General features: G+C 46.7%; 1 protein-coding gene across 1 annotated transcript in view; it reads left to right on the plus strand.

Annotated features, from left to right (window-relative positions):
- The first annotated feature begins 11,653 nt into the window (after positions 1-11,653).
- ALDH3B1 (aldehyde dehydrogenase 3 family member B1) overlaps positions 11,654-15,768 on the plus strand; it is a 75,150-nt gene continuing 71,035 nt past the window's right edge. Inside the window, exon 1 of the mRNA XM_030222639.1 lies at positions 11,654-12,025. The gene's annotated coding sequence lies outside the window, so the exon portion shown is untranslated. The remainder of the gene's footprint in view (positions 12,026-15,768) is intronic.

Raw genomic sequence — 15,768 nt, forward strand, 5'->3', positions numbered from 1 at the left:
AGTTGGCGGTGGTGGAGAAGGGTACTGAGAGGAGGGATTTATCCTGTGAACGGAGGTTACGGGCGGGAACGTAAGGGGAGGTGAGGGTAGAAAGATAGTGAGGGGCAACAGACTGAGTGGATTTCCAGACAAATGGGCAGGCTGGTGAGTGAGCCTAATGGTGTCCTATCCCCTCCCCTTACCTTACTGTACTGCCCTGGTGGTCGTGACCTCTTCAGGGCAGGAAAGAGCCCCCTCTTTCCTGCCCAGAGCGCTGCCCTGCATTCTCTATCTTCCCCTTGCAATGCTGACGGTCCCAGCGCTGATTCAAAATGGCCCCTGAGAGTTGACGTGGCCTTGCGATGTATTTTATACACTGTGCCTACCTTTAGACGGCATTTATAGAATACGTGTGCATTGTTCAAAATCTAGGTGTATTCTGTAAATCAAGCGTAACCTTAGGCGTGGTTCATACAATGTACTTAAGTGTCTTTTTTTATATGCTTAGGCATATTCTATAAACTGCATGTAACTTTAAGCATGTTTTTTAGAATACGCCTAGGCAGCTTTTCTCTCCACACAGAATTTTCCAGAGCCATATATAGAATTTGGTCCTAAATTTAATCTGCCATTTGACTACTTGGTCTTCCAGTTTCTTAAGGTCTACCTGCAATTTTTCACAGTCCGCATATGTTTTGACAATTCTGAATAATTTTGTGTCATCTGCAAATGTAATCATCTCACTTGTCATTTTCATTTCCAGATCATTTATAAATATGTTAAATAGCACCGATCCCAGTACAGATCCCTGTGGCACTCCACTATTCACCCTCCTCCACTGAGAAAAATGGCCATTTAACTCTACCCTCTGTTTTCTGTCCAATAACCAATTTCTTATCCACAAAAGGACATTGCCTCCTATCCCATGACTTTTTAATTTTCTCAGGAGTCTCTCATGAGGAACTTTGTCAAAAGCTTATCTACTGGCTTACCTTTATCCACATGTTTATTCACACATTCAAAGAAATGAAGCAAATTGGTGAGGCAAGACTTCCCTTAGCTGAACCCATGCTGACTCTGTCCCATCAACACGTTTGTCTGTGTGCTCCGTATTTTTATTCTTTATAATAGTTTCCATTATTTTGCCCAGCACTGAAGTCAGGCTTACCGTTCTATGTCAGGCTTACTTCTGTAGTTCATAGGGTGTAATAATATGTATCAAGGTGCACATGGAACTGCAGTCCAAGACACTGGATTACAGATCGAATGGTTTACCATGAGTACAGAGAAAACTGGTAAATCATACAAGTACAGGTTCTATAAGCTGCGAACTGTGAACTTCTGATGGGAGAAAGACGCAGTAAGGTGGCACATCTTAACCTTTGGAAACTGCATAAAAACTATAACACTGATATAGCAGTGTTCTGTACATCATCTGGAGAGACACAAGACCCTGAAGTACCAAGAAATGCAACCAGAGACCAAGATACAGAAATATTCCCCATCGTCTATGCTGGATTAAAATATTGATTGCCAGCCTCAGATGTCATACTCGGCTCCATGACAGCAGTATGCAGGTCCCTGGAGCAGTTTTAGTGGGTACAGTGCACTTCAGGCAGGCGGACCCAGACCCATCCCACCCACACCTGGTATGTTTTTGAAGGAAACAGCGAGCCCTCCAAAACCCACCATAAACCCACTGTACCCACATCTAGGTGCCCCCCATCACCTGTAAGGGCTATGGTAGTAGTGTACAGTTAATAAGTATTGCCTTACTGGGAAAGACCAACGGTCCATCGAGCCCAGCATCCTGTTTCCAACAGTGGCCAATCCAGGTCACAAATACGCGGCAAGATCCCAAAAACGTACAAAACATTTTATACTGCTTATCCCAGAAATAGTGGATTTTCCTAAGTCCATTTAATAACGGTCTATGGACGTTTCCTTTAGGAAGCAGTCCAAACCTTTTTTAAACTCCGCTAAGCTAACCGCCTTTACCACATTCTCTGGCAACGAATTCCAGAGTTTAATTACACATTGAGTGAAGAAAAAACTTTTTCTCCGATTCGTTTTAAATTTACTACATTGTAGCTTCATCGCATGCTCCCTAGTCCTAGTATTTTTGGAAAGCGTGAACAGACGCTTCACATCTACCCGTTCAACTCCACTCATTATTTTATAGACCTCTATCATATCTCCCCTCAGCCGCCTTTTCTCCAAGCTGAAGAGCCCTAGCTGCTTTAGCCTTTCCTCATAGGGAAGTCATCCCATCCCCTTTATCATTTTCGTCGCCCTTCTCTGCACCATTTCTAATTCCACTATATCTTTTTTGAGATGCGGCGATCAGAATTGAACACAATATTCGAGGTGCGGTTGCACCATGGAGCGATACAAAGGCATTATAACATCCTCATTTTTGTTTTCCATTCCTTTCCTAATAATACCTAACATTCTATTTGCTTTCTTAGCCGCAGCAGCACACTGAGCAGAAGGTTTCAACATGTCATCAACAACGACACCTAGATCCCTTTCTTGGTCCGTGACTCCTAACGTGGAACCGTGCATGACGTAGCTATAATTTAGGTTCCTCTTTCCCACATGCATCACTTTGCACTTGCTCACATTAAACGTCATCTGCCATTTAGATGCCCAGTCTCCCAGTCTCTTAAGGTCCTGTTGTAATTTTTCACAATCCTCCCGCGATTTAACGACTTTGAATAACTTTTTTTTTTTTTTTACTGTTTAAATATTTTATTAAGAAACATCACAATACAAACATTGTAGGCATGAACAGATTCGACCCTTACATTCCTTGTTTCTGAGATGGATGTCCTTGGTTTCCATTATCGGCGAAAATCAGAAACAACCAAGTCTAGGGACGACCATCTCTAAGGATGACCATATTTCAGGATTTGGGCATCCCTGACCGTATTATCGAAATGAATGCTGGATGTCCATCTTTTTTTAAAAATACAAGTTTCCCCACCCCTGGATGGGGATATTTTGCGAGGGCGTCCTCATCAAAACTTGGACGTCCCTTTCGAAAATGCCCCTCCACGTGTGTAAAAGGTTTGCAATTGAGATCAACACATCCTGCATGGCTTGCATAGTGGTGCAGCTGGCTTTCAGCAGACAGGGACAACTGGGGGCAGTTGTTACCTGGGAGACATGTCGGACGTGTAGCACCAATGAGATGACATAGCAGGGAACCACAGAGGCAATGATATCAGAGGTGTTTGTCCCTTGAGTGGGTGGTCTGTCTATGGGCATGCAGGATGGGTTCTGGGCCTGCTGGAGGTCCCTGGGTGAGCAGGCACTAACTGGGGATCTAGTATGGCACTGCAATGTTGCATGGTTTGGGCCATTGTTTCCATTTTTGTCAGGGATGTGAGTGTGTGTGCATCCCCATGCCTATCAGGCTTATTTTCGAAAGAGAAGGACGCCCATCTTTTGACACAAATCGGAAGATGGGCGTCCTCACAGGGTCACCCAAATCAGCATAATCGAAAGCCGATTTTGGGCGTCCCCAACTGCTTTCCGTCACAGGGACGACCAAAGTTCACGGGGCGTGTCGGAGGCGTAGCGAAGGTGGGACTTGTGCGTGCCTAACACATGGGCGTCCTCGACCCATAATGAAAAAAAAAGGGCATACCTGATGAGCATTTGGGTGACTTTACCTGGTACAGTTTTTCTTATGACCATGGCACAAAAAGGTGCCCGAACTGACCAGATGACCACCGGAGGGAATCGGGGATGACCTCCCCTTACTCCCCCAGTGGTCACTAACCCCCTCCCACCCTCAAAAAAGAACTTTAAAAATATTTTGTGCCAGCCTCAAATGTCATACTCAGGTCCATCGCAGCAGTATGCAGGTCCCTGGAGCAGTTTTAGTGGGTGTAGTGCACTTCAGGCAGGCAGAGACCCAGGCCCATCCCCCCCCCACCTGTTACACTTGTGGTGGTAAATGTGAGCCCTCCAAAACCCACCAGAAACCCACTGTACCCACATCTAGGTGCCCCCTTCACCCGTAAAGGCTATGGTAGTGGTGTACAGTTGTGGGTAGTGGGTTTTGGGGGGCTCAGCACATAAGGTAAGGGAGCTATGTACCTGGGAGCTTTTTCTGAAGTCCACTGCAGTGCCCCCTAGGTGTCTGGTTGGTGTCCTGGCATGTCAGGGAGACCAGTGCAGTACGAATGCTGGCTCTTCCCACGACCAAAGAGCTTGCATTTGGTCATTTCTGAGATGGGCGTCCTTAGTTTCCATTATTGCCGAAAATCAGAAACGACCACGTCTAGGGACGACCTAAATGTCAAGATTTGGGCGTCCCCGACCGTATTATCGAAACGAAAGTGGACGCCCATCTTGTTTCGATAATATGGATTTCCCTGCTCCTTCTCCAGAACATCCTGCTAGGACGTCCTCAGGAAAACTTGGGCGCCCCTTTCGATTTTGCCCCTCCACATGTCCTATAGCAGGCTTGGAGATGACAGTGATCCCTGTTGGAGTTGTCCATCCTTCTGGCCGCTTCTGCTGGGACCCCCAGGAGAAAGGCATTTTCCAGTCATCAAGGTGGGAAACTTAGGTTTGGGGGCATCTATCTATGGGGTACTGATGTTAGCTGTTTTACGGCCTTCACTGATGGCGGTGGCTGCACATCACCCCATGACTCATGCTGATATTTTGGTGTTGCCCCGGGGGGGGGGGGGGGAGTGTGTACACATAGGTGGAAGTTTCCATAGTGGGGGTTGTGGGCCCACTATAATGGAGATTTCAGGGACCCCAAGTTTGGGCCTTTGCAGGATGTCTCACAGGGCAACATATTGACCTTTGGAGCAGACAATTGTATATCCAATGAGTGTGGGTTAGGGGGCATGAGAGAGCATCCATTTGGGGGGCAACTGATGCTCTGATGGCCCTCTGTGGTCAATGTACTGTCCTCCTTGAACACTTCTTTGTCAGATGTGTGTTTGGTGTAGGGGTTAGGGTTGTGTTCTCTAACTGCATGGGATGTGGATTTGATTCTCAGTGTGGATGTTTGGGGTTGCTGTTTTATTTCCCCTGCCATGGCGGCTACAATGTGCCAGGTAGGTGTGTGTGACATGCTGGGCACTTTTGTCTTCCACACTCCCCCTTCACTTCCGTGTCATCTCCGTGTTGGAGGTTGGCTGCAACACATTCTAGTAGATTTGGGGGTTGTGGGCATACTGTAAAGAGGGTAGCTACTCAGGTTTTGATCTGGGACAGAGATATTATAAGGGTGCTATGTCTGTGATACTTACCTCAGGCCCTGAGGTATTCCTGCATGCGTTGGGTTCATAGGAGCCAACTTTTCAAAATTATTGGGGGTGCTAAACCCAATGAAAATAATCCCTCCCTGGACACATACAAGGAACTTTCTTAATATTGGGGGTGATCAAGCCCCCAGAGCACCCACAGACTCGGCTCCAATGGATGGGTTAGGGTGAGATCATCACACCGGATGCACCTATACCGGCACCGGAGCAACTCAAGATCCCAGTGAATTCCAAAGCGTCTGCAAAACACAAGTTGGTGGAGACAGGGTTCAGGTGATGGGCCTTCTTGGTGTCACATACATTATTATTTTTTAGAACATGTTGTGCAATGCTCCTCACATAGCCTGTGACAGGTGGCAACATGTGGATTGGGTGGAGGGGCAGAAGGGGTGGGCATGCATTGCACAGGTGCTGTGCGAGCTGAGATGGCTGTGAGGACAGAGGGTGGCATGGTGGCCTTTCTGTGGAGCATGTGCCCTGTTGCAGGGAGGTGGGGATGGGCAGTGGGGTAAAGCAGATGTGCCTTTGGGTGGCTCAATATACTTTAGTGAGCTGCTGCCAATGTTCCTATCAGTATGTAGGCGTGGACCAGGATACGGTGGGGGGGGGGGGGGGGGGGTCCAGATATGTGCAGCCCCTCATTTTAGCATTGCTTGGTAAGTGGAGGAGGGCCCCAAAATTACTTGTCATTGGATAATCTGTACATTCTGATTTCAGCAATGTTTTTTTTTTCTTTCTTATGAAAAAGGAATAACATGTATTGCAACAACAAAGGGACCTCAGTGCATGTGACCCTGTCTATGTATGGTACTTGCACATGATTACATGCTGTGATTCTGGGGGGGGGGGGGGGGGGACGTAGTGCTTCACACTCACCTTTCTAGGCTGCTCCTTATACATCTCCATGCCCTCATGGAGATATTGTGTGGAAAAAATACAAACAAGTGGGAATGTAAACCAGGCTTATCCAAAGAACAGGAACCAGACAAAAATTAGAATTAAAAACCAACAAACTGTATTTATTTAAATATACTTTAAAAAGACTAATGACTCGACACAACGTTGTGGTTCGGCCTGGTGGCCTACATCAGGAGTCTTATGAATGTAGTAAGAATAATACTCATGAAATGATGTTATAAAATATCTAAAACTTCAATGGATAAACAAATCTTGAAATAAAACCGTAAGATGGGTCTTGATAAGGACTGTTGTAAGCAAATTGTCTGCTACTCGTGTTTACCTCTGACTGCATTGCTTGGTCTTTTCCTCCTCCAGGCTTATTATTTAAACTTCTGTTAGTAATGCCGTTCTTGTTGCAGTCCTTTATAACAGCGCCTGGCTTTTTTTGTTTGCATTATTTTTTTTTTAATTATTATGGGTTGGCACTGAATTGCCCCAGGTGATCACAGCTTCTTCATTCTCAGCAATGTTGTACTGTTTACACAGTTTGCAGTGAATGAGATGCAGGAGCTGTGGAAAAACTGTTTCTGTGGGGGAGGCCAAACAAACATCAACCTCCACCTTGGAGCATTCAATTTGCCAGTGCTGTGTGGGCAAAAATTTGGCCCTTCTCATTCTGCTGCCTATGATGAGAGGTGCTACCTTATTGTGTCTTTCTATGTGGAGGCTTCCTGATTTCAGCACAGCACACCACACCCAGCAACAAGACATGTAATCATTTGCAGTTCTGTACTACAAATTCTGGATCTCCTTTTTAGAGTAGAGAGCTTCACGAGAACGAGGTTAGTGGGAATTCCGTGGTTCCTGTGGGAATTCCGCGGAGATCCCCTCCAGGTCCATGGGAATCCTGTGGGGATCCCTCCAGGTCCGCGGGGATCCTACGGGAATGGACACAGGTCCTGCGGGGTTCCCATGAAAGTGTAGTGCCAAGCCAAGCCAGCCTACCTATCCTTTCCTTGTGTTTCTAAGATAGTTTAGCAATTATAATAGCACTAAAAACATTAATAGATATGGTTGATAGCACTGAAATCCCCATAAGCACTGAGAGGAGAAGTTATCAACATGGGCTACTGTTAAGTTGGGTTATTTTACCACAAGTCGGGTTATTTTAGTACACGGGATGGCCAAGGATGGAGGAGATTACTGGCGGGGATGGAGGAGATTCCAGTGTAGACGGGTGGGGTAGGTTAGATTCCAGTGGGCAGGGGTGAAATTGTGCTTGGGTTCAAAATGGCCACTGTTGGGAACAGGATACTGAGTGTAGTGGACCAGCGGTTTGACCTGGGGGCAATTTTGCGCATACCATGACAGGAATGAACCTCACTCCTAAGCCAGGGCATATGATCTCAGTCTCACAAATTTACTGCTATGAACTTGCCTCTGGAATAGTCCTCCCCCTAACATTAGGACAGAGCTTTCCCTGCCCAAATTCAAGACTTTAGTAAAAACATATTATTTTCAACTTGATTGTAATCTCTCATTTACTTAGATGTGCTGTGCACGGCCTGTATAGTCTCCAGAGCCACTGTGTCTTAATTGTATGTTGTTGTTATATTTGAATGAATGCATTCTTTCTTATTTTTAATGGATTTCCTTTCATTTTATCTTGTATTTTATAAATGCTGTTAAGACCATTGGTCTTTTTTTTTTTTTTTTTTTATAGAAAAGGTGGTATATCAACTTTTAAATAAACATAAACATAATGTTCGCCATAATATTTGCATTGTGCCAAAGAGAGCTTCTCTCTGGAGTTCATGAGATGTAACGTGGATAGGCAACTTATCCAGGTGTGTTTGGAAGTTACATAAGTATTGCCATACTGGGACAGACCGAAGGTCCATCAAGCCCAGCATCCTGTTTCCAACAGTGGCCAATCCAGATCACAAGTACCTGGCAAGATCCCAAAAAAGTACAATACATTTTATGCTGTTTATCCTAGAAATACTGTCAAAAAATAAAATAAGCAGTGGATTTTTCCCAAGTCCATTTTAACAATGGTCTATAGACTTTTTTTGATCAAGCCTCTGGCACCCAAAAATGATGGGAAATATATATCTTTCTGCCACATTTTCTTGGTTTCAGACTGCATTTCTTGGTATTTGAGGATCTTCTCTTTCTCCACGCAACTCACCGAGTAATCACTTGAGACTGACACCTCTATAATCAACGCTGTTCTGGTGTGTTTCTCTTTTACCACTCTATCTGGTTTTCTTGCATCCAGCTTTTGACCAGTTTGGCACCTCTCATGTTCTTAACCACAGAGCCATAAAAATCAGTAAGGGTGCTGTAGGAATCATTTGGCCACCCCACTCATGTAGACATTAGGATCACATCCATAGCTGTTCTGTACACCTCTTGAAAGCTTTATGCCAGTTTCTGACCCCAGGCTTCTAGTGTCCTCTCTTGAGTGCCCTGGGCAATCTTCCTTCTTCAGGTGTGAGCAGCAGAATGCAGGGTTAACAGTATGCTCACACCTCTGACACAGTAGCTTTGCCCAACTCCTCCATTTCCAGTGCCAGCTTCTGAAAGTCATCACAGGTGCTGTGAGACTAGGAGGTGATAGGGCCATTATTGGGATGGTAAGTGCCCGTGCCCTCTTTCAATGGCCCCCACTGTACAGGCTGGCAGCCCAATGCCCTGCCACCAACACCTGTGGCAGGGCAGAACTGAGGTGCATTATTGGCACAGCTGCAGACAGGGCTCACTACTGGGATATGAGGGATGTCTGGGAGGTCAGGACTGTGGTGCATTGGCACAGCTGCACACAGGGGTCAGTAGTGGGAAAGGAAAGGAAGTGCAGCAAGTCAGGATTGTGTTGCATTAGCACAGCTGCACACAGCTCAGTACTGGGATAGGAGCACAGCTGTGTGGGAGCCTGAGCCAGTACTAGAACAGGATGGAGTATGCTGCAGGTAATGTCACAGCCATATTGAGGGTGCAATAGTTAAATAGCAGAAGCTGTTTTTCCTTCCCTCTTTTTTTCTTCCAGCTTAAAATTTATTTTCTGTGTATTTATTTGTCCTAGGAGGGCTCACAATCTAAGGCAATGGAGGGTTAAGTGATTTGCCCAAGCTACTACTACTACTACTTATCATTTCTATAGCGCTACAAGGCATACACAGCGCTGTACACCATACACAAAAAAGACAGTCCCTGCTCAAAGAGCTTATAATCTAGATAAGACAGGTGAACAGACAGAACAATTAAGGGTAAGAGAATAAAGAGGTGAGGATAAAAGGACAGGGCAAGTGAGTAGTGGTTAGGAGTCAAAAGCAGTGGTAAAGAGGTGGGCTTTAAGTTTGGACTTGAAAACGGCAAAAGACGGGGCTAGATGTTTGGGCTCGGGAAGTCTATTCCAGGCGTGAGGTGCAGCAAGATAAAAGGAATGGAGTGTGGAATTAGCAGTAGAGGAGAAGGGGACAGATAAAAGAGATTTATCTACAGAACAGAGTACCTGAGGGGGGGCTTAGGGAGAGACAAGAGTGGAGAGGTACTGGGGAGCGGCAGAGTGAATGCACTTATAGGTCAATAAGAGAAGTTTGAATTGAATGCAGAAACGGATAGGGAGCCAGTAAAGTGACTTAAGGACAGGGCTAATGTGAGCATAGCGACTTTGGCAGAAAATGTATCACGCAGCAGAGTTTTGGACTGATTGAAGAGGAGAGAGATGGCTAAGAGGGAGGCCGGTGAGAAGCAGGTTACAATAATCAAGACGAGAGGTGATAAGAGTGTGGATAAGGGTTCTGGTAGAGTGCTCAGAGATGAAGGGACGGATTTTGCTGATGTTATAGAGAAAGAAACGACAGGTTTTGGCAATCTGCTGAATGTGAGCAGAGAAGGAGAGAGAGGAGTCAAAGATGACCCCAAGGTTACGAGCTGATGAGACAGGGAGAATGAGAGTGCCATCCACAGAAATAGAGAAAGAGGGGAGAGGAGAGGTAGGTTTAGGGGGAAAGATGAGAAGCTCGGTTTTGGCCATGTTAAGTTTCAGATGACGTTGAGACATCCACTACTACTACTACTTATCATTTCTATAGCGCTACCGGACGTACGCAGCGCTTCACACTTGAACATGGAGAGACAGTCCCTGCTCGATAGAGCTTACAATCTAATTATGACAGACAGACAGGACAAGTAAGGGATAAGGGTTAGGACAGACAGGACATATCAGGGACATATCCAGGCAGCAATATCAGATAGGCAGGCTGAAACATTGGTCTGGATGCTGGTTGAGATTTCGGGGGTAGAGAGGTAGATTTGGGAGTCATCAGCATAGAGATGGTATTGAAAGCCATGGGATGATATCAGAGAGCCAAGGGAAGAAGTGTAGATGGAGAACAGGAGAGGACCGAGAACAGAACCCTGAGGTGCACCGATTGGTAGAGGGATAGAAGTGGAAGAGGATTCACCAGAGTGTACACTAAAGGTGCGAAGTGAGAGGTAGGAGGAGAACCAGGAAAGAACAGAGCCCTGGAATCCAAATGAAGACAGCGTATCAAGGAGTAGGCTGTGATCAACAGTGTCAAAAGCGGCGGATAGATCGAGAAGGATGAGGATAGAATAGAGACCTTTGGATTTGGCCAGGAACAGGTCATTGGAAACTTTTGTAAGTGCAGTTTCAGTTGAATGAAGAGGGCGAAAGCCAGATTGGAGTGGGTCAAGAACAGCTTGAGATGAGAGAAAGTCAAGACAGCAGCGGTGAACAGCGCGTTCAAGTAACTTGGAAAGGAAGGGGAGGAAGGAGATGGGTTGATAATTGGAAGGACAGGTAGGGTCAAGTGAAGGCTTCTTCAGGAGCGGTGTGACCACAGCATGTTTGAAGGCATCAGGAACGGTCGCAGTGGAAAGAGAGATTGAGGATATGACAATTAAAAGGGGTGAGAGTAGGAGAGATGGAGTTAAGAAGGTGGGTAGGAATGGGATCAGAGGAACAGGTAGTTCGTTTTGAGGAGGAGAGAAGATGTGATGTTCCTTCATCGGTGACTTCAGGAAAGGAGGAAATGGACGGAGAAGTTGAGGAAATAGGGGAACGGACAAGGGGAGGGAGAGGTGGGTGTGGTTTGGTAGAGAATTCAAGGTTTATCTTCTGAACCTTGTCCTGGAAGAACTCAGCTAGGGTCTTCTGGGGAGATAGTGAGGGGGGAGTTGGGGGTGGAGGCTCACAAGGAGCAGCAGTGGGATTTCAACAGACCACTTCTGGACATCAAAATTGGTGCTCTAAGCGCCTCCACTCCACCTTAAAATGAATTTTGTACATACTTTCCTCTGCCCTCAGGTGAAAGGCAGGAGAGAGGGAAGAGGGGGCGGAGGCAGGGCAGCGGGGTCACGTGAGAGTGAGGTGCTGTGGACAGATTTTGACAGGAGCCCACGTGGTGGAGGAAGCAAACATGATCACTGGGAGGCTCGTGTGGGCTGAGGAGGATCTCTCCACCTCTTGCCTGTTTGAGTTTTGCTGCATTTGTCTTGGAGGCACTGAAAGGAAAAGTGCAGTTTAGCCAAGAAGCAGGAACTGTGTGTGTCCATTGAAGACAGTTTGTGTGTGTGTCAGCTGACCGCTCCGCTCCTCCCATCCATTGCTACAGAAAAAAAACTGCTTCGTTTTGTTGTGCAATTTATCATGATCTGTGACTGTCGGAGTCGGATTCCAGACCTAGAGCTGCAGAAGGGAAGGATATGAATTGAGCAAGCAGGAAGGGGCGGTTGAGAGAGAGACACGGATCAAGGAGGCACCGAGAAAGCTTCAGAGTTCAGACACAGGGAGAAGTTGCTCAGGTATCAAGAACAAGGAAAAGGTACAAAATTATTGTCATAGAAATGATTTATAGTAGTAGTAGTAAAAACCGATCAAATCTTGCGGGCGGGGGAGGCATAGGTGCAATGATTTGGAGTGCCAAACATAGTAGAAATTGCATGAAGGAACTTATTCAATACTTGGTTTGCTCAGCACCCACAGAGCTGGGCGAGGTATGGGACAAGTTTGGAGTGTCAAGGGGTTTGGAAGGCTCCACAGGGCAGTTAGCACACCCAGTGACAGCAAGAGGGTGTGGCGTGTGGGCCCTTGAGTGAAACAGTGAGAGAGAGTGGGGGGGGGGGGGGGGGGGGGGGAGGGCTGCAGAGAAACAGCAAATATTCTTGTAAATAAATTACTTCTAGCTTCTGGTTAGTCCTGTTTGTGTGTTTTCGCAAGACTACAAGCTCCATGGAGCAGGGATGGTCTCTTTCAGCGTTGAATTTAAAATCACTTACGCAGTCTGCTAAACACTTGGAGTTACTTTTAATCTACAGAGACAAACTTGGCTGCTACCAGGCAAAGATGTGCATTAAAAATGATCATAGTTAAGGGCTTTCTTTGCGTTTTCATATCTTTGGCTCTAGCTTTCACTGCATGAGGAAGATAAAGCTGAACTACTTAATTATTTCTGTTATGTGTTCACGGATGAAAGGCCAAGGGCAGGGCCACAGAAAACAATTGCTAATGGACATGGATGTTTGGTAGACCAGGACCAATTTTCAGAAGAGACTGTTCCGGAGTAACTAGCTAAATTAAAAATAGACAAAGTGATGGGGCCTGATGGGATACATCTGAAGATGCTCAAAGAACTCAGGGAAGTTTTGGCGGTTCCATTGTCTGACCTCTTCAGTGCTTCCTTTGCAGTGGCTTAGCTAGGTGAGGCCACTGGGGCCTGGACCCCCCCCCCCCCCCCAAATTTACTCAGGGCCACTGGTTGACCAGCAGGGGTCCCCAAACCCCACCAGCTGAAGCCTTCATCCAGCGCTGGTCTGCAGTGGCGCCGCTGCTGGAGACAAGCGCTGAATGAAATCTTCAGCTGGCGGGGGTTGAAGACCCCCACCAGCCAAGGTATTTGCGGCGGTGGTGCTTCAGCTAGTGGGCCTTGGGGATGTTACAGCGGCGGCGGTAGAGGGGTGGTGGCGGCGGGGCAGCGACCAAATTGTGCCCCCCCCCCCCACCTCAAGGTTTGGCTATGCCCCTGTTCCTTAGAGCCTGGAGTGGTCCTGGAGGACTGGAGAAGGGCGGATGTGGTCCCTCTGCACAAGAGCAGAAGTAAGGAGGAGGTTGGGAATTACAGACCTGTTAGTCTGACCTTGGTGGTGAGTAAACTAATGGAGACGCTTCTAAACTAGAGGATTGTGAGGTCCCTAGAATCAAATGAACTGCAGGACCTGAGGCCAGCATGGTTTCACTAGAGGCAGGGAGAGCATTTTCCTGTTTGGCAAATAAAAGAATAAACTATCTATTTCATGTCATAACAGAGGAAAGGAAGTTGATGTCTTTTCAGGAACTGCAGAGGAAATATGACGCTCTGCCATTATCTGACCTTACAGTGGACAGATCTCATGGAAGATATCCAAGAAGTACTGTTAAAGGATTTCTGACACTTGGCGCTCCACAAGAAGTGCCTCTAGCCTATCATCACAGATATTTGCAGGATACCACAGTTGATATACACAATAGGGAGCTGGCAGCAGCACGGGCACGTGAACTGACTATGGAGGTATCCTTTTGCTTGCTCCGTGAGTACATTACCTATATCTATAGGCATGTGCTCTCTGAGCAACATAAAGAGACACTTTACAAGCTTGTGATATGGTTACATATCTCTCCACATTATGCTCGGAGAGCTAGTCTGTCAGAAGTGGGGAAATGTCCTAAGTGTAGAGTTGGGGGGGGGCACACTTGGGCCACATGCTCTGGCACTTCCCGCACAAAGGGTTTTGGCAGAAATTATTTGAGATCTTGTCTAAATGGTGGGCTCACCCAATTTCCACACACCCTTTGCTTTTATTTGATAAATATGAACACAGCAATCCTGCACCTATGGGGTTTAAGACTTTTTAAAGATACACCATGCTTTTTGGTATAAAGACAATTTTCTCTATAATATCACCAAAATTCATCCAGTGGCGTTCCTAGGGGGGCTGACACCCGGATCGCCGATGCGCCCCGCCCCCGGGTGCAGCACCCCCCCCCCTGGCAAAAGGACACCCCCTGTGAAAGAACCCCCCCCCCCCGGTGCACGCCGCTGGGAGGGGTTGCCACGCGCGCCTGTCCTCCGTTCGTTCCATGCTTCCTCTCTGCCCCGGAACAGGAAGTAACCTGTTCCTGTTCCGGGGCAGAGAAGAAGCATGGTACGAACGGAGGACAGGCGCGCGCGGCACCTCCCCCCAGCGGCGTGCACCTGGGGCAGACCACACCCACTGCCCCCCCTAGGAACGCCACTGAATTCACCCTTTCCTTGTTGAGCACACTACCAGAACCCTCATCCACAATCTTATCACCTTTCACTCAGACTATTGCAACTTGCTTCTCACAGGTAGCCCACTTAGCCATCTCTCTCCTCTTCAATCTGTTCAGAATTCTGCTGCACAACTAATATTCCTCCAATGTCGCTATGCTCATATTAGCCCTCTCCTCAAGTCACTTCACTGGCTCCCTATCCGTTTCCGCATACAGTTCAAACTCCTCTTATTAACTTATAAGTGCATTCACTCTGCAGATCCTCAGTACCTCTCCACTCTCGTCTCTCCCTACACTCCTCCCCGGGAGCTCCATTCACTGGGTAAATCTCTCTTATCTGTACCCTTCTCCTCCACCGCTAACTCCAGACTCCGTTCCTTTTATCTTGCTGCACCATATCACTTCCTGCGCCGGTACATCAAGCTCCATCTCTGGCCGTCTTCAAATCTAAGCTAAAAGCCCACCTTTTTGATGCTGCTTTTAACTCCTAACCCTTATTCACTTGTTCAGAACCCTTATTTTATCATCCTCATTTTAATATTCCCTTATCTCTTGTTTGTCCTGTTTGTCCTAATTAGATTGTAAGCTCTGTCGAGCAGGGACTCTCTCTTCATGTTCAAGTGTACAACGCTGCATACGTCTAGTAGCGCTATAGAAGTGATAAGTAGTAGTAGTAGTAGTAGGCAGGTCTTGCCTGACAAATCTGATTGATTTCTTTGACTGGGTGACCAAACAGTTGGATATAGGAGGGGCGCTAGATGTGGTGTACTTGGATTTTAGCAAAGCCTTTGACACGGTTTCACATAGGCGACTGATAAATAAACTCAATGCCCTCGGTATGGGCCCTAAAGTGACTGACAATTAAAAACTGGTTAAGTGGTAGGAGTCAGAGGGTGGTGGTAAATAGAGCTTTCTCCGAGGAAGAGCGTGTTATCAGTGGTGTACTGCAGTGATCGGTCCTTGGGCTGGCTCTTTTTAACATCTTTGTGAGTGATATTGCAGAAGGACTGTCCGGTAAGGTTTCTGTCTTTGCAGATGATACCAAACTCTGTAATAGGTTGGACACCCTGGAGGGTGTGGATAGCATGTGGAGGGATCTGGTGAAACTTGAAGAATGGTCCAGAAATTGCCAACTCAGATTTAATGCTAAAAAATGCGGGGTCATGCACTTGGGTAACAAAAATCCAAGTGAATGGTATAGTATAGGGGGAGTGAAGTACTTCTGTGTACGAAAGAACAGTGAGACTTGGAGGTGATTGTGTCAAATGATCTCAAGGT

This window comes from Microcaecilia unicolor, chromosome 1, assembly GCF_901765095.1.
Source record: "Microcaecilia unicolor chromosome 1, aMicUni1.1, whole genome shotgun sequence".
In the NCBI taxonomy this organism is placed as follows: Eukaryota; Metazoa; Chordata; class Amphibia; order Gymnophiona; family Siphonopidae; genus Microcaecilia; species Microcaecilia unicolor.